This window comes from Pelecanus crispus, chromosome Z (genome assembly GCF_030463565.1).
Source record: "Pelecanus crispus isolate bPelCri1 chromosome Z, bPelCri1.pri, whole genome shotgun sequence".
In the NCBI taxonomy this organism is placed as follows: Eukaryota; Metazoa; Chordata; class Aves; order Pelecaniformes; family Pelecanidae; genus Pelecanus; species Pelecanus crispus.
The window spans coordinates 17,456,406-17,476,469 of record NC_134676.1 but is presented as its reverse complement, the minus strand read 5'-3'; positions in this window follow the sequence as shown (position 1 = coordinate 17,476,469).

The window sequence follows — 20,064 nt, the reverse complement described above, 5'->3', positions numbered from 1 at the left end:
CTAAGAAGGGCTAAAAACCCTCAGGCTTCAGCTGCAGGCTCAGTTTAAACGCTGCATCACAGCTCTAAGGAAATGTAGAATTAAAGGAAAAAGGATCAAACCAAAAAAAGTGATCACCGGGTATACAGAGTTTGTTTCCTAAAATGCTATCTTGACAGGTAAATAAAAGTGAGCTGGTTTTAAGGAGCTTTGAATGGAGCACGTGGAAACACAGGAGCAGCTAGACCAGGGCTCCAACCACTGTGTTTTGCAAATTGGTCTCTTTTACTAAGCCTGTCTTTCAGAGAGGCAAAAACCCATTCAGCTTTGTGTGCTTAAGCTGCTGCAACTCCTATCCCAGTGAATGTGAACAAAGGCACACTGGATAGTCTTCTACTGCTCAAGTCCTCAGAGTACTGGGGGTTTTAATGAGGATGCCACTGGGTATTTCTATACATTCACTAGAGTTCCCCTCTGTCGTCTAGCCTGAGAAGAGCAGGATTTGGGGGGTATTTCCCTAGGGTAGGGAATTAACTTGATTTGTTTGACTATCCTTGAAGAACAGTTTGTCTCCTGCTTAGTACCTTATATGCACTGCGAGCCAACTGTGGAACCAAACGGAATTTAAAGTAGCAGGGCTTTTTTTAAGTCGTCCATAAGAAAATACTGACCCTTTTTTTTTTCCCCATAGCTTTGAAAGTTCAGTTATTGCCAGAAAATACCGACAATCTAGTATATCCCTATGTTTAGAAAGCCCACCTTTTCTAAAAGATGAGAGCCCAGCAGAACAGTCCACAAGACCTGTACCACAGACCAAACACGACACAAAATGTCTCCTGTGCAGCCACACGGCACGTTCACCAACACAGGGAAAGTCATAGCTCCACTTTTGTGCTTCTGCTCAAGTAATACAGCTGTTATGGCCAAAGGAAATCAATGTTTGTTTGAGGTTTGCCCTGAGCACATTTTTTGGATTTGAGTAAGAAGCACTCTCAGCGTTTTCTGTGAATGCCAGAAAACAGAGTGACTATATAAAATACACACCCCAGAGCTTCATATGAGTTGTTAAAAGAAGACGCAAAACACACAGACCTGTACGTTCCCAACTCAGGTATGAGGAAATATGAACAGAGCATTGACTGTGGAGAGCCTCCAGAGACAACTTGCTTGCTCTGCCCAGGCCCAAATGCCACCCATTTCAATACATCCCAGAATTACTTCTGTTAGCACAGCACTCCGTTTGCCAATTATTGTTTGGTGAAAAACAGACATGATCAACATTATTCTTAACCTTATAAATATCCTTGCCTAAGACACAACGTTGTTTTGCTGCACACGGAATATTAACATATGCAGCAGGCCTGGCCGAGGCAATACAAAACAACACTGGACAAACTTCTATAGCCGTGCAAGTACAACCACACAAGTGTTGTACCAGATGGAAATAAGAGTTGTTTAGGACAGTGAAATGGGAGACCGGCCATGTACAACAGACTATGCATAAGCTCTATTTACTTTTTCAGTTAAATGAAAGCCTATTTGTTTAAGAGAAGATATATGCCACAGTATTGTAAGAAAATTACTGTAACATGCATTGTAGTGAGTTATGGCACTCACTCCTTCCATCACCTCATTTAGGACACTTCAGGTTGTGACAAGGCACAATGGTATCAACATGTAAGTGACTACCTATGGGTCACACTGTAACAGCAGATCTTCTGACGGTCTGACACAGCACCTAGAAGGCAGTCACCTTCACCTCCCCCACGAACCTCCCAGCGCTGTCACACACAATATGTGTACACAGGGAACTTGTCACTTGTAGCAAGCTGTGCCAGCACATCAGCTAGAGTCAAGTCAAAGCGCTCTGCTGTCCTCTGTGCGCATCCTAGACAGACCACAGATGCAGACTACCTTCAAGATGACAAAGTGAAAGAGAAGGCTAACAAAAAAAAAAAATTTTAAGATCATGGGCTCTTATTATTTTTGCTGCTGCACATTACTTGGTGAAACAGAACACAAACACCTTCAAAGGCTTCCATGCAAAACCTCACTTGATGGCCACAGTGCCAAGAGGGGAAGCAGGAGGAGGTAACCAATGGTTGTATTGTACAGATTCCTTCATCACAACAAAAGGCCTATTCTACACACTGATGCCAAACCAAGAAAATACAAAATCCTGGTGTAAAAAGGAAAAGGAAGCCAACCAAAACAAACCCCACCCTGGAACACACCAACTCTAGCCAACAACTTATTCTACAATTGTAACTTAAGAGGAGAAGACAACAGATTTTGTAACCCATTTAGAAGTTTAACAAGCCTGAGTCCTGCATGCTGAAGTAGAATACATGTGGACGCTTAATCAAGTGCTCCCCTCCCTGCCCCCCATCAGAAAGACTGAAATCCTCATTTTTGGGATGATCCCACGTTCATTCTGGGATAGACTCCTAAAGACAAACACAGATATTTCCCTGATGACCTGAGATCTCACTCAAGGATCTCGCTTGACCAGCCCACTTCTGGAGCCACTGGCCAGAGACAGGTAGAAGCATGGAGAGCACCACCCAGCACAGGTCACCATGGTTTAAGATTATAGAACCAAGCAAGCTCCCACGTTCATTTAGACAAACTTCCTTCCTGGCCAAGAACAGAGAGAAGAAATAGAGGAAGAACCCACAGGTGTGCCCTAATCGGTGATCTACCATTACAAGACCTCACCATGTTTTCTAATAGGTAGTCACTGGCTGTGTCCAGGGAGTGCTACAACCTGGCCCGCAGGGAGCCAGCTAGCAGGTGGATCATCAGGCTGGGCTGGCATAAGCATGCTCATCTGCCAGGCAATACCTGACCAGCGTCTGCATGACAGCAGCAGTTCACAGGATTCCTGCAGGGCTACTGGCAGGCAGCTCATGTGATACTGGTATCACGGTGCAGCACAGACTCACCTTTCCACCTCCCCAAGTGTTATCTGCTGATGGGCTGGAATAAGCTCTTGGACGAGAGCATCAAGGAAGACAGGCTGTATGGAGCCCTCAGCATTGAGATGTAACCCCCCCCAGTCCCAGCTGAGCTGACACCAACACAGCTTGGGTAGAGCCCAGCTGGCGGAGTCTAGCATACAGACTGCAGACTGTACGGGGTATATTGAACAGAAAATAAATGCATATCAATCAACATAACACAAACTATACCAAGCTAATACATTAAGACCTGTGAAGTAGAAATGAAAATATGGGGGGGGGGAAAAATCCCTTTCATCCTTTTGCAGCATTGTATGAAAAAAACAACTAGAGAGAGAATTAATTACTTTGAATTGAACAGAAACTTGCATAAGAAGCAAAGACAAAAAAAGAATTTATTAGCAGAACCCATTGATTTCCCAGGTCTTTGAAATACATGGGAGGGATTAATTTGAAGTCTGACTGTATTCTGAAATAAAATTTACCCTCTCAGAACTCTAACCTGGCCAGTCTCTTCTATTTCCTTCCCTGAGGTATAATGCAAATCGGTCAATTTGCCACAGAACTCTTCTTCCAAGGTAAACCCAGCTTCCATTAAACATACATTCTGAGGCAACAGAGATGCAACAAAGACTTTCTTAGCCTTTTAAATAACAGGACAAAATTTACATCTAATTCAATTACTTCACTAAAAATGAATTTGACTCATAGGCTTTCAGTAAAAAGAAAATAAACTGTCTGGAAAAAGCAAGCTATAGTACAAGAATTAAGAAGCAGGCAATACTTTGAGTCCCACTGAAATCACTGAGGAAATCAGTCTTTACTTATTTCAAGAAAATGACTGTATATTTAGGCAGATATGCATTGCTAAGCAGATGGCCTGCAATAAAATCACCCTGCAGTTATTTGCAGGAAAGAAAAACCTAAAATGTGTTTCCATACAAAGGAAAACATAAAATGTTCTGGTTTATATTGTCTATCACAGTTTTCTTTAACTATTCCCCACTTAGTTATTAGATGGGTGTTGTGGTTTAGCCCCAGCCAGCAACTAAGCACCACGCAGCCGCTCGCTCACTCCCCCTACCCCGATGGGATGGGGGAGAAAATTGGAGGAGTAAGAATTTAAGAACAGTTTAATAATTGAAATAAAGTAAAATAGTAATGATAATAATAACAGTATAATAATGATAATAATAGTAACAATATACAAAGCAAGCGATGCCCAATGCAATTACTCACCACCCGCCGACCGATACCCAGACAGTTCCCGAGCAGCGATCGCTGCTCCCCGGCCAACCCCCCCAGTTTATATACTGAGCATGACGTCATAAGGTATGGAATAGCCCTTTGGCCAGTTTGGATCAACTATTCTGGCTGTGCCCCCTCCCAGTTTCTTGTGCACCTGGCAGAGCATGGGAAGCTGAAAAGGCCTTGACTAGCATAAACAGTACTTCGCAACAACATCAGTGTGTTATCAGCATTTTTCTCATACTAAATCCAAAACACAGCACTATGCCAGCTACTAGGAGGAAAATTAACTCTATTCCAGCCAAAACCAGGACAATGGGCCCTACAAATAACAAATAACTCTGGTTACCTCTTATCAGGTAATCAAGCTTAGTTGCATCAATAAGTATGCACTCCTCAAAAGTACTGAGTAGTAAAATGTTAAGTATTCATAAGGTAAATTTTAAATGGATCTGGGCAGAAGATAAGCAGTTGCTATTATTTTCCAGAGAGGTATTTGGAAAGATACAAATCCTGCACTGCACTTTGAAATGCACTTTACACTGCCTGGCATTTCCAGTTTCTCAGAGTAATGTCTGAGATACTCGAGATTTATCCTGATTGGCATTAACAAGCCACTACATTATAGCAATTACATTACTGAGCCTGACCAAGAGAAGGCATAGATGTAGACGTACAATACCCACATAAAAGCTGCAGGAGCCACAGAGAAACAGAGCAATGCCATAAAGACTGTCTGCTTGGTTTTACAAACGCTGAAGAACTATCCCCTGAAAGTGTCATTGCAGCTACTCTGTCCTTGGCAATTTTAAATGTCCCAAAGTGACCGCAGCACTGAAAACTTTTAGAACATGTAGAGAAAAAAGTCTAGATAGAAAGACACATATTTGTACTTTTTATCTAATTGACAATTAGGTTGGAAATCTCTAGAACCCATCAGAAAATAACACTGAAATGGAAAACAGTCCCAGCCATATTTCTCTAGCAATATATGAGCATGCCACCTTCTCAGATGGACGTGGTCCTCTCACCATACAGACCACCCGCTCATCACACTGGCTCCTGCCTCTGAATCTGTATTCGGATACCACATACTGAGAAACCTCAGCACCAGGCAGTGCCCTGCTACCAGGTCTGCCATCTGTACGTCCTCCCCAACCTTTGCAGGCACAGAGCCATGCAGGGGAATAAGCACAAGCTCGCCAGAAATGCTGAAGCTTTAACTAACCTCTGGAAACTGCTTAATGCATAGTAAGTCTTCAAGACTGGGCAAGAAGCTTAGCAGGAAGCAATCTGATCTTATTTGACATCCTACGGGTCAGAAGTTACTAACTTTGCATATCAAAGATAAGTTGCCCATTAAAGACTCCCCTTCCACTGGAGTGAGAACAGAAGTGAAATTAGGATGGGTATTTTTGAAACTGGGATCTAGAGAAACAGTATAATGGCAGCAAGCAACATTCAAGACAGCCTACTGTGAATTGAACTGTTCTCTCGGCTTCAGCTGCTGTGGCACACATTAAGGATCCTAAGTGAGCGATATTAACCCAAACAAGATGGAGCACCACTCTAGATTTTACTCTCCTTTTGCAACCTTCACTTCAGTATTGCGGCTAAATGCTTTGACATGCATCCTACTAAAATAAGCCTTCGTTTTTCTCTTAAACCTGTCTGGTTTTGGAGCCCTGAAAGGTTCATAATCTTGTCTCTCAAACCAAATACCCAAATACAGTAGTGTGTGCTGAGGAGCCTGTACCCCAACACATTGAGGCAACTTCCTTGTCCTGCTGCAAGGATCAGCAGGGAAGCCCGGGTTTGAGGGCAGGGAAGGCTGATGGTGTTTGAGGGCAGGCACACACCAATACAACTCTGGCTGGGCAAGTGCAGAAGAGGAACACCTCAGAGGTCTGAGCAATACACAGCTTGCTACTGATCCACTGAAAGTCAGGGTCATGCTAAAAAGTTGCTACATCCCAAATTCCTAAAACCATCCTGCTTTTCATATCACATTTGAACAGCAAAAGCTTTCCTGACTTGAATGAATATTAATGTTAACAAATTTGTCTAGAATTTAATTTCATTAGCTAATCTTACTGAGATTTGTTGAGTATTTGTCCTGGAACACAGACTGTTGTTATTATTATTACTATTTTTGTCAAACTGAAGACTTACATAAGCTGCGTTCCATTAGAAAGAATAGTGCAAATCTGAGTATCCAACAGCTTTAGGAAACCAGTTAGTGTTCTTTCCATTTAATTTTTCTGATTAAATCCACTGGAAAAGGAACTGTTGTTCCAAAGATTTTTGGAACTGCTAAATATATATATATATCATGTGGTGTTTGAACCACCATACAAAAGATCGTAAAAATTACCACACAGAAGACCACAAAACATCTCAAAAGCTAAGACAGATGATACTCATTAACATTTTAACAAAATAATACATTCAGTGTTCAAGTCTGGGGACCAGATTTCAACTAACTTACAAAAATGGAAATTAAGTCCAACTCTATGGTATTACACACATACGAATTACATCGCATGGTTTCAGGAAGTGTAGATTCACCAGTGAAGCAAAAAGACAAGATACGCAAAAGTAGAGCGTAAAACCAATTTTAGAACATCTTTAAAGCATAATCTTCCTTGCAAACATCCATTCCCCCTGATGCAGACAGTTCCATGGTGCCTATACTTTCAGAACCACCATGCACACCACATGATCCAAAATCCCAAGTTTATGCAAAAGTCTGTAAGATACTCCAGTTCACCTCCCCTCGATTTCCTCCTTGAAGAAGTCTGGAGAATTTCAGATTAGAATCCAGAAATGCACTTGAGAATAGAGACACAAAGAAGAGTTTATAAGCTACTCCTATTAGACTAAAGTTCTGAAATAGCGATCTATTTTTAAATAGATGACAATGTAATGTTTCCAGCATTTCATTCACTGACTAATCTATCCTGGATTTGCTTAATGCTCTAGCCCTTTCTAGCAGCCTTCTATCAACATATGAAAAGGCAGCTGCCTGAGTGCAGCAGAACTCAATGAAAGGGAAAAAACTCTAGTTTTACTTTGTAAAGTGGGGAAAAAACAACAGGAAAACAATCAGTAGAACTAGCTCATAGTTCGTGTTCAAAAAAAAAGGAAAGAAAAGAGAAAGAAAATGTAGAGAGTCAAAATATTATAAGAGTCTGTACCACTTTAATGGTGATAATTGCTTGAGCACAAGATTTTTTCCCATTTATCACTATAATTAAACTAGAAAATCTATTGGGTGGGTTTTTTGTCAAGACACTTAAGAATGAAACTGCTGTTTAAGTGGTATGCACATGAAATTATATGCTCACAGGAAAACATACTGAGAAAAAATCTGACTTTAAAACCATAACGATACTTTTGTATAATACTAAAGACAACACACATCACAGTGTCACTTGCGGTTCAAATGATTTCACATTAAAAAATATATAAATTTCTAAGACCTGCTAAGGTTTCTAGGATAGCTTTTGCAAACAGAGGAAAATGGAAACAAGAGATACAGAAGAGCAGCCTGTTCAGATTTTCCAAACTGAGCACGCTAACACCACAAGGCCAGCAAGACGAAACGAGATCAGAAATGCTAAATGTTGCCCTGAAATCTGAACGAAGTGCAGCTGGCAATGCAAGAAGGTTACATTCTCTCAGGACGAACTCTGTGACTTCGTCAGGTGCCAGACAGGATGGCAGCCTGGGCACAGCCAGAGCCTCGGGCAGTAAAAGGCCAAGTTCCCACATGATGGACACATCACCCCTGAGCTCAAAGGCATGGTGGCAACTCATTTCTTGAGAAGGGCACCCTTGCACCATCCTGATTATTAAAAAAATGCATGGTGAAGAACTGTTTTATTCTTCACATTGTGTCACAACAGAGCAATAGCAGAAAGCAGGTCTGAAAATTAAGACATGAAGAGTTGCAGTATTTGCAGTAACAGATAGCTAAATATGTACAGCTAAGAGGAGACTTTGACTTGTTTGATCTCTTATACTCTCAATCTTGAAACCATGTTCCATTAAGAGTCTGAAATCTCTCAGGAAGGAGACTCACGAGCGGCTTCTAAAGAGGTGTATTGGAAGAAATTCTCCAGCAAGCAGCTCAGAGTAGACATGACACCACCTGTAATTTTGCCTGATGACGTACCACATGTGAACAGTCAACACGGCCTTGAGCTAGAACTGCCTGCTTTGCTGGCGCTAAGCTTTTCAGCCTCTAACATAAAGATTAACAGATTCTTCTGGCTCCTTCAAAGCTTGGTCTCTGACTGAACCTTCATCAACAATTATTTACTCTCTTGTCTGTCCACAGCAGCAGCGTTTCTCAGTGCCACAGCACTAGGTGAGAGAGAAAAAGAAAGAAAATGCATGTCTTTTGCATCCTCTTCATAAAATTAGCACTTAAACCCAGCTAATCACACCACTTAATCTGGTGACAACATGCAGAGCTGAACAGGACTGGAAAGAGATTATTCTCATAACCTCTAAATCATAGGGCTGACATGAATGAACAGTTTCTCATCACTGTTTGCTGGAACAAAGAACTTAATCCATTTTCGTCTCTCATTTTTATACCTGGAGTACCACTAACCACTCAAAAGGCAAAGATATAGTAATTTACCGCAGTGATCATGGTAGTACTCAACAAAAAACCCACAGAACTGTTATTCTGAAAGCCTGCTCCCATCTCAAAGCCAGCACCAAGCCTATATCCTGCACCCCCTGTACTCTCCATATAGAACTCCAGAATTTTTCATAGACATGATGCAGAATTGAACATAAACACCATTTGTGGGCATTGTTAAATCAAGAGCAAAGCAAAAAGATAGCCTCTCCTTCCATGCTGTGCTCTCTTCTTGTTCATGAAAATTAGATGTGTACATAGACTAACTTACTGTTACTCTAGGCAATGTCACAGTTCCTGCTTACTGCACCTGATGATGATACTCCTGATACTCCTTTAAGGTGTTTGTCGTATTTTCCCATTGTAACAAACAAATGCACAAAATTACTGATGGTATGTACAGTTCACTTTTGAGAAGTAAACAGGTTAAGCCAAGAGCTTTAGTGAGTTGTTAGTGTATGCCTAAGACACACACACAGATGACCGCAAAGTTTCAAAAGCTGTGGGAATTGAACTCGAAAGATTTCTGCAGGAACCAGGCTGCCAGCCTGATGGCTGAGATGCAAACAGTGGAGTCTTATTTCTGATGAAGACGGAATCTGTTCACTTTTTCTACTTTATTACCAACATGGAATTTCTCATCATGTAAAGGAGTCTTGGCAATACATTTGCTGATTCTGAACTTCTTGTATTACAACACTAAATTTAAGACAGAATTCTGAGCTTTCTTTGAAAAGTTCTGTAATACTGTTGAAGCAGATGAAAAACATTTATACTGGGATTTCTAATACGGCCTGATAAAGCTGAGTTCTGTTCCTTCAGCCCATTCCAGTTCTAACAAAGTTTTCTTTCAATTATTATTTCAGAGTAACTTTTTAAATTTTAATTATTATTTTTATTATTATTTTTATATTTATTTATAAATTTTATAGTTATGTATTAAATATATTTAATATATTTATTATTATTTAATTACAAATTATTATTATTATTATTATTAAGCTTTTTTAATTCTAGTTTCTGACATACTAATTCGAGGAAGACAGAAAAAATAATGTAGATAGAGGCATTTTTCATCCTTCCTCAAATGGTTTCACCAGATGACCTAGTCTTTGCACTCCAAGATTCAGATAAAACACACTCTTTTGAGTATCTCCATATCCCTTCTGTACTGAAACACATTTGTCAGTCCTTCTATTAGCAGAATGTCTTACACAATGAAAATCATGGTAGCAGATGTAAAACTTGCCTACAAATACAAACAGAATCAGAGTCCAAATCAGCTTTAGAATTCAAGAGGCCTTGGCAGACAGCGCCTGTTCACAGCATGTTGTATTTACTGTTGGGAGGACTAGCAGAGACCAAAACCAAAAGCGAACTCCTGGTGCTAAAGCTACCAAATTTAGGGATTCTTCACAAAGCACTTCTGAAAGATAAAATTTCTGTGGAACTGTATTGCAACTAATAGTCACTTCAGTTTCTATCAGCTGAAGCTCAGGTCCCTGGTAGAAAAAGACTCCGCTATGAGCAAGGAATTGATTTTCATTTTCGTGCTGTAGCAGTCAGAAATCAGGCCCTTCTGTAGCACCATTTTGTGTAGACTACCAGTCACAACATCAGGATTGTTGCTGAGTCTGCAGGACTTCAAAGCTCAGACACATTTACTGAATGCATTCTCCAGAACTAGCTCTGACTTTAAACTTTTCTCAGCATTTCCCTTCACATTTGCAGATAATTACACTTGTCTCTAAGGTGACCTGAATGGTAACATCAAATCAGAAGAAAGCCTTTCTCATTGCATGGACACACATGTCAGAGAAACGCATGCTCCTTCAATGGAACCAGAAACAAAAGCGGGGTCAGATGCAAGTGTGTGACCCCAAGGGTTCTTGCTCAACTTTTTTCCCCTGTACTACAGCCCTGAATTCAACACTTCCATTTCACATCCTTCTGATCCCAAATTCAACATAATCTTACAATATACCTATCACGCAGACATGTATGTAGGCAGATAGCCACATATTGCATATGTGAATATGCAATATCCAAGGAGAACCACTGATTGCCAGAGAACTGGGGGTTCCTGGAATTCCTCTTACCACGTTGGGTCTGACCACCGCCAAAGCACCTGCCGCTTGTCACTGGCTTGTCACTGGCAGTTACCACTGGCTTGTCACTCCTGACAGACCATCAGTGTTTGTTCCTCACTTGCCTGAAGAGAGCAAAGCATGGAGTGGAGGTGAGTGGAAACAGCTTCTCCCATTCACTCCCAGCTGTAGAGCCAACAGTTGCAGCACTTCCCAATTAAATATTGCTGTCACTGTGGGCAGCCCAGGGCAACACAGCACATCCAAAATCATTTAATGTACTCATCCAGCCATGCAAATGCTTTTATTATTACGAAGTTCTCAGATCAGACTGAACAGAGGAAAAATAACCAAGGAGAAAACAAGGAAACTGCCAAGAAAAGCTTTTCTCTGAAGGAAAAAATTTCTGAAACAACACATCCATTAAGGAAGCTACATTCTTCTTGTGAGTTTTTGATGAGTTGGCTCTACTTTTAAGTTTCATTGATAACAATCTCTTTTCTCTATGAATAGCATAAGAGTCAGTGTCCCAAGACAGTTTCTTTTTTTGTAAATGTCAGTTATGTCAGTTACATGGAGCTGACAAAGACAATTCAGTTTCTTTAAAGAACCTGTAGTTATTCCACATACAGACTAAAACAACTTTCATATGTTTTTAAACAAAACAAACCAACCCAACAGAACCCAGGTCCAAAGAGCTACCACGAAGTAGCCTACTGGAGCACCTACCAGACTTTGGCAGTGTATTTGAATCCCTGGCCTAAACCCTGAAGATGGGTTTCAGATGCAGTCTTTCACCATGCAGGAGAATGCTGTCACTGCTCAACTATCCTACAGGCATGCCTTGAAAACCGTAAGCACCACTAAAGCAAGTTTCTAGAGGGGTCGGGGGAGGACAATTCACAGACTGTGACGCAGACCTGTATAGCAATGTATACATAAAATTTATAGAATCATAGAATCGTTTAGGTTGGAAAAGACCTTTAAGATCATCCAGTCCAACCATTAACCTAACACTACCAAGTCCACCACTAAACCAATTAGGGTAGAGTAATAATTTCATGTTTCCTGGCTTGGTGGCTGGATTATTTTTTAATGAAAGTAAAAACTAGGAATCATTAAGGTTGGAAAGAATATCTAAGATCATCAGTCCAACCATCATGGTTTAGTCTAGTCTACCCTTGATTGGTTTAGTGTGGACTTGGTAGTGTAGGTTAATGGTTGGACTGGATGATCTTAAAGGTCTTTTCCAACCTAAACGATTCTATGATTCTATGATTCTATCAGCCCAACACCATCATTCCCACTAAACCGTGTCCCAAAGCACCACATCTACCTGTCTTTTGAACACTTCCAGGGATGGTGACTCCACCACCTCTCTGGGCAGCCTGTTCCAATGCTTGACCACTCCTTCTGTGAAGAAATTTTTCCTAATATCCAATCTAAACCTCCCCTGGCGCAACTTCAGGCCATTTCCTCTCATCCTATTGCTTGTACCTTGGGAGAAGAGACCGACACCCACCTCACTACAACCTCCTTTCAGGGAGTTGTAGAGAGTGATAAGGTCTCCCCTCAGCCTCCTCTTCTCCAGGCTAAACAATCCCAGTTCCCTCAGCTGCTCCTCATAAGACCTGTGCTCCAGACCCTTCACCAGCTTCGTTGCCTTTCTCTGGACACGCTCCAGCACCTCAATGTCTTTCTTGTATTGAGGGGCCCAAAACTGGACACAGTATTCCAGGTGCGGCCTCACCAGTGCCAAGTACAGGGGGACAATCACTTCCCTGCTCCTGCTGGCCACATTATTCCTCATACAAGCCAGGACACTATTGGCCACCTGGGCACACTGCTGGCTCATGTTCAGCTGGCTGTCGACCAACACCCCCAGGTCCTTTTTGGCCAGGCAGCTTTCCAGCCACTCTTCCCCAAGCCTGTGGCATTGCATGGGGTTGTTGTGACCAAAGTGCAGGACCTGGCACTTGGCCTTGTTGAACCTCATACAGCTGGCCTCGGCCCATCGGTCCAGCCTGTCCAGATCCCTCTGCAGGGCCATCCTACCCTCGACCAGATTGACACTCCCACCCAGTTTGGTGTCATCTGCAAACTTACTGAGGGTGCACTCAATCCCCTCATCCAGATCGTTGATAAAGATATTAAACAAGACTGGCCCCAAAACGCAGCCCTGGGGAACACCGCTGGTGACAGTCACCAACTGGAATTAACACCATTCACCACAACTCTCTGGGCTCGGCCATCCAGCCAGTTTTTTACCCAGCAAAGAGTACACCTGCCTAGGCCATGAGCCGCCAGCTTCCTAAGGAGAATGCTGTGGGAGACAGTGTCAAAGGCTTTACTGAAGTCCAGGTAATGTACCAGACTATCACACCCTCACATGAAGAGAAGTAAAAAAATAGTTTCTCAGCATCAGGCTTATGGGAATAGCTCTATGCAAGATACCCAAATGAAATAATGTGATGTTTAGCAAGAATTAAGCCTCAGTTACAATGCGTTTGTTCTGACCATTGAGTATAGAAGTTTTGGCAACTCCAATCTATATTCCCATATATATGCAATACATTTTGCTTGATGATTATATTTTCATGTGAAATGTAAGGCTAGTTTCTAGGTATCTCTTAATTTCAAGCTTTCATTTTTCTGCCAAACACGTCCTCAGGAGGTCATCAAATCCTGGGTCACCAGAGACCAAGAGCAGCAAAGATGATGATATAATCCGCAACTGGGAAAAAGGCCAAACCCAGCTCTTACTGATGCTCCAGCACTTTGATTCTGAAAGGAAACCTGCATCTTTTTTTTTTTCTACTTAGCAAGATATCAGCTGTTTCAAGTGGTATCAAGCAGCCAGAAGGGGTCTGGGACAGAAAAAAGCATGAGGGATTAAAAAAAAAAAAAGAAAACAAAACCCAAGGAAAAATAAGCAAGAAGGCTGTGAAATAAAATACTTTAAAAAAATCTTCATTACTGATGTAAGATGATGTCAATGTTAATTACAGCTGAACTACTGTCAAGAGAAATCTCTTCCACCAAATGGTGCTGATTACATTTCAAATTAAGATAAAAATCAGTCATTGATATGCAGAAGAACTGACACTTTGCATTAGCACTACTTCTGAAATGCTTTCCTTTGGTGTTTTCTTAAAATATGATCCTGCTAGAATATGATCATTTTTCAAGATGTTGTGAATGTCTCCAGCCTCAGCGGAGCCTCCATGTGCACCCCCAGTCTCTACACGACACCTGCAAAAATGAGAAATATGACTACAAGTCCTTAAGAACAAGAGTGCAGCTGCCTTCTTCCCTTGCTGCAGCAGCACACATGAAAGAAGCCTGCACGGAATTTGGCTCCTTCCAAGCAGAAGGATACAATACACAGAGCCACAAAGGTCTGCAGTGTTCATGTTTAATGTGGTGGGCAAGTCATCGGTAAATGCCTTACAGCTTTTCAAGGCAGCTCTTCACGAGAGTGGAAAGAATGACACTCCAAGTGGCTGCTCATTGCTGGAAAACTCAAATCCCCATGCCCCTGTGACATGCTCTTTGGTGGCTCAAACTGCATTGTGCGCTGCTGAGAGTAAGTACTAATGCTCAAGAGATTTACTGCCTGGCTCATCCTAAGGCTGTGCTTTTCAAGAGGGGATAGCGTTGTACAATAGAGGCCTAAACAAGAAGCAAGCATGGCAGATGCCATTCGCTCTGAAGCTTTAGTTCTTTATCCAGACAACCTGCACACATTATTAGTACCCACAGCCTTGCACTTTATTGTCTTGTTAATGATGGTGTTTATGAAGGTAACACCAATGAGAAGCTACTAAAATGAAAAATATGAAACAGCAGCTGACATTGTATTCACAAATCAACATTTATACCTTCCATTAGAACTTTTCAAATACTATTTTCACTTTTGCTCGCAAAACTACTGTCTGGTAAGACACATTAGAAATTCACGTCAGAGCTACAGGTAGAGGATTAAAACAATTGTTTGAGAAGTGTTTTTTCCTTCCACCCCATTCTTAGAAAGAAAAACCTCAGCTATTGTAAATCTAGAAACCAGAATTTAAGAAAAGTAATTGCAGAGTCTCATTGCTTCCCACCCTTGACTTCCCTCTGTGACTTAAGCTAGGGTGACATTAGCACATGTCTCAGGATATTTCCAAATGTCAAATACCAATTATATAGAAGAAAAACATGTATGCAAACACAAGTATGTAAAGAATACCAACACTGTGAAAATACAAAAAGTAACTAAATCATCAATAAATACTGTGCTCCAAGAGAAGCACCACTTTAACTGTGTGAGAAATAGTTGCTTAAAGAATAGATATTTCCAAATATGTTACGGTGAAGCAAACCTGTAATTATAAATTCAGGCCTCCAGGCTGTGACATTTCGCAGCCTACCAGCCTCCAAAAGGAAACAAAGCTGACACAGAAGCAATAACCTTACATTTTTTGGCTTATAAAATAGTAAAATGATAAAACGATAGAGCTAAATCCTATCCTGGACTTGAATACTGGTGCTGGGAGAGCAAACACAGGCCTGGCTGCTGCACGCAGCGGCCCATGGCCTCATGGAGCCAGGCAGCTACTGGGGTGACGGGTCGAAGGGGGCATCCAGAGACTGACCCTCACCTGAGCTCATTCCAGGCACCGCTCCCAGCCCAGGGGCGCAGCTGTAAAACTAAGAGGTGATTCCTCCATATGGTGCAGCACCATTGGGAGCAAAATGATGGACAGTCTGTAAAATAAATTTACAATTTTGGCACAATGAAGGTTTAAACTACAGGGACAAAAAATCAGCAGCAAGAGCAAGTTACAGATGAAAACCTGACACTAATGGCTGATAGCAGATTTTCTGCACTCTACAGATCTAAATCAAGGACTTCATCAAGAATGTTTTTGCATGCTTAAGGTCAAAAAAATAAAAATTAATAATTTACATTTTATAATGTATTAATTGTTAATGAGTTAATAAAATTAACATGGGTATGAGATCAGTGACATCCATATGCTTTGTGGGTGAAGCAAACACAGTGTGGGCAAACACAGTGGAAAGAACTGCCTACGGAGGCAGCCTCGGGAGCCTTGGGGAGAGCAGCCCAAGGCCACCAGTACACACTGCAGCATGACACCCCAGGGAAGGTGGTGGAGGAGGGGAAGAGGGTGGACTTTAGGGTTTATCACCAGGCTGGGGCAGCAAGCACATAAACTGTTGCCTAATGTTAATTCTTGCTCCTCTTACTTGTTTCACTGCATTCGGAAAAGCAAGACTTCCCTATTAAATGCTAATGAAAATGAGCCACTGGGATTTAAACACTGACTGCTCATTTTAAATGTTACGTTTACTGGTGCTGGTAAGTGATCAGCTCTCCTTTGGTACAATTACACCATGCTTGCCCAGACAAGTGGAACTTTATTTAAGAACAGAGCCCTAGGCTCAATTCTACAGTCTAATTTTTGTACCTTCTGAATATCAGACCAGACTTGGGCACAATCTGACAATCTGCAACTTGACTTCCGCAAAACCAAGTTTCTAAATGAGGATTCTGTGGAACCTGTAACCAATAAGAAAAAAACAACTTACACAACTCTGTTGTGTGTAAAACCAAAACCGAAAATAAGAAGCACTGCTGGACTCTCCCTCTGTAACTATTAGCGCAATTTCATGCTGTCCCTCACAGCCCATAATTAACACAATTCATGGTGGCCTAGCAGGGCAGAGAAGACAACCGTCAGTGCAGTCACTTCCTGCAATCACTTCCTGCGGGACTCAGAAAAGCTGATTCTTTCAACTGTGCTGTACAGAAAACAGCATTATATATGGGCCTATTGTGGAGGAGAGGGCTGTCATTTTACAAAAATGTGGCATCTCAAAGAGGCCACCTTGCACACATGGACTGGGCCTGGTTACCCTGACTTCATGAAGGCTTTCACAAACACTGAAGTTCACGAGTACATCTCAGCAAACTACAGGAAAAACTATGGAAGTAATAACATAGTAATTGCAAAAGAATAAAAGAGGGATCTATAACTGAGCATCAGATCAAACCAGGAGTGGTTCACCTGAACTGTTCAGTGCCAGATGAGTTTTCAAGCGTGCTCCAATCACCTTGCAGGGAATACTCACATTTTCTAACTTCCTTCCAGATTAAATACTTCCTTGTTTTGCAACAAAAGCTTTAAAAGGCATGATAGTATCAGCACTCATTGTTGCACAGTGGAATAACCAGATTATCTTAATGAGGGACTGAAGAGTCCTTAAACCTTTGATACAATCTCTAAAACATAAATGACATCACAATTTAGACTGAGAACAATGATTTATTATAAACACCTGAAAAATACCAGGCTTGGGACACTGAGCCAAGTCATACACTGCTATTACAGCAACAAATTACTCCATGGTTTAACAGTGTGTCTTTCCTAGAAGGCTGTAGGTGCATCGGTTGGACTCTGGGTACTTAAGGGAATGGAGAGCATTTAAACCAGCTGTTATCTGGCAGCTCAATATTGATGATCTAATTTGGAAGCTGGATTAAACTACATGGATTAACACACCGCTGTACAGCTGCATGGATTTATGGTTGTCATGACAACCAGCAGAAAATGTATCCCACTAATCCTCTCACAGCAGATCCATGTCTATGCAGCATTAACAAGATTTATCACTAGCACAGACATACTTACAGTGATTTAATTGCAGATATCTAGATTGGTATAATCTCTAACTCTCTCTGCAGCTTAAAATACCAATTCACAACCAGAAACAGGGGCTCAGCTTATGAACGAATGCTGGAAGCAATGAAACATCTTTGGATGTTATCTGAAATGTGTAATTTCTTAGACAGTATTAGTGTTTTCCAATTAATTTTCCAGGTTACTGAGTGTGCAAATATGTATTTATTTTATAAACATAATAAAAGGCCTATTACCCTATGCTTCCCACATTAGGCAGAGTCCTGTCATATTTCAAGCAAGAGACACACTGATTTCTGTTTTGGAGTTATCTTTCTCAAAAATTTGTTTTCCTTGCTATGAGGAGAACAGTCTTTGATTTTATGCTTCAGGAAAGAAAGTCAGGCAGCTGGGCAGTGTTTTCAGTTCCACTACTGCCTGCTTGCAGAATTATTTACTCCGTATAACCATAATAAAATACAGGAAAAAAATAAAGGAAAATAAAAGCCATTTACCTGCTTTACAGGAACCGGCAGAGGCTGAGCTAATTAATATTTGCCAAGTGTCCTAAAAGAGAGCTGTCTATGCACGAAAGACTGCTTTTTTCCAAACACACAGAAGAGCCATGCTGGAGATTTTCTTAGTGTTAGCTGAGAGTTTCAAAGATTGAAGTTTATTCCTTGCCTCACATTAAAAATCAGGAAGAGAAGCAAACAATCCTGACTTCTAGGGCTCCAGAATAACACCAGAGGCCAAGACTGGCTATGCAAAAGTTGTGTGATGTTTCCAGCTGTGAGGAGCTAATCTTGTCACTTGTCAGTATGGTTCCAATTCATGTGCTCTTATTTGTTACGTTCCCCACCCCAGTGTAACTTTGCCTCCAAAAAAAGAGCAAAAGCCCCAAATCCCCCCACAAAGAGCACCTTTGGAACATATATCTTACAACCATCTCTGTCACTTGTGCTTCCCCCAGGTGAGGCACTACAGCTGCCATGGTGCCGTATCTGCTTGGGTCAGCGCTCTGTATCTCATGGAGGGGGAACCTGCAACGCCTCCACTCCAAAGAGCATCTCATTTCCCCAGTGGCGAAGTCCAGAAAATCCTTCCATGAAGTTCAACCTACAGGACCCAAAGAAAAATCCTTTTTAGCAAAGGGCTAATTGATGAATTTATTGTAATGTGGCTACAATATGAGCAACCAGTTCTCTTCCAGTGCAACTTAATTGCCTTCAAAACAGAATCACTAGATCAGAATGTATTACAATAAATTATTTACATTTACAATAGTGCAGGCCCTGTGTTAGTTTACGAAATCATTTTGGGTATTTTCATATGGCAAAGCTAAGGACCCCACAACTGGGCAACATTTTTTTAAATACCCCAGAAGCTGCAATTTTTAAAACAACACTCTCAAAAGATCCCAGACATGTAACTGTAGGAATAGTAAAACCAGTGTATTCAGGTATCTTAGTTCCTAATTCCCAAACAGACCACCTGTCTAGAACTAACTAAAATCTGAGGTCCTCGCATGTATTTGTGGGATAAGATAGTATTTAGAAAAGAAGTATCAGTTAAATTAATAGCACTAGAAGATGGATGATAATATTTAAGCACTCAGGAAAAATAAGCTCAACCAAATCATTCGCTCATTTACAGCCATGGGATTGCTCAGCCCCTGGAACTGCTTTAGATCTGAGAAAATATTTAAAAAAAAATTACCCAGTACAAAAAAACCCCACCCTATATATGTAACTTAGGAACCTTTTTGATGGAACGATACTTTTTAATTCAGTTTTTTGCACACACATGCACAAACATCTTTCTCACCCTGAAAATGAGTACCAGTTTTTAGTTTTCTTCCTGAACTGTGGTGGCGGGGGGGGGACGGGACGGACGACACGACAGTCTAAACACACTGTAACACACGTGCACCCAGGACGTCAACAAATCTATTTGGTGTGAATCAGCTGAAATGTCAGTCTACATCCTTAAAGGAGAAAGTCCCAAAACTACAAATTTCTTGCGAGACCTGCTGTTATGTGTTTAACAGTAACTGTGCCAGCCATTTTAAAGGTGTGAACAGATTATACTATGTAAGGAATAAATATCCCAATCATGAAAACACCGAAGCATGTCCTGGCTCCTTCCACGGAATTAGTCATGTATGTAGTGCATTGAACACAATATGGGATGTCTTAGACGGAAAATACTTTGGCTTTAGGCTCCAAACCGTCCTAGCATAAGAAGAGGGCGTCAAACAAAACACACGGGTCTCTCACATAATCTGCATTTAAATAACAAATAAACCCCACCCGCGTGGGCACAGCCCCTCCCCTACTCCATTCCGGCAGCAGAAGCCCCTCTCCGCCGCCGGTGGGTGCCTGTCTGTCTGTCTGTCTGGGCCCCCGTCCCACGGCCCGGCCCAGGGTATCGCACACCGAGGTACACCT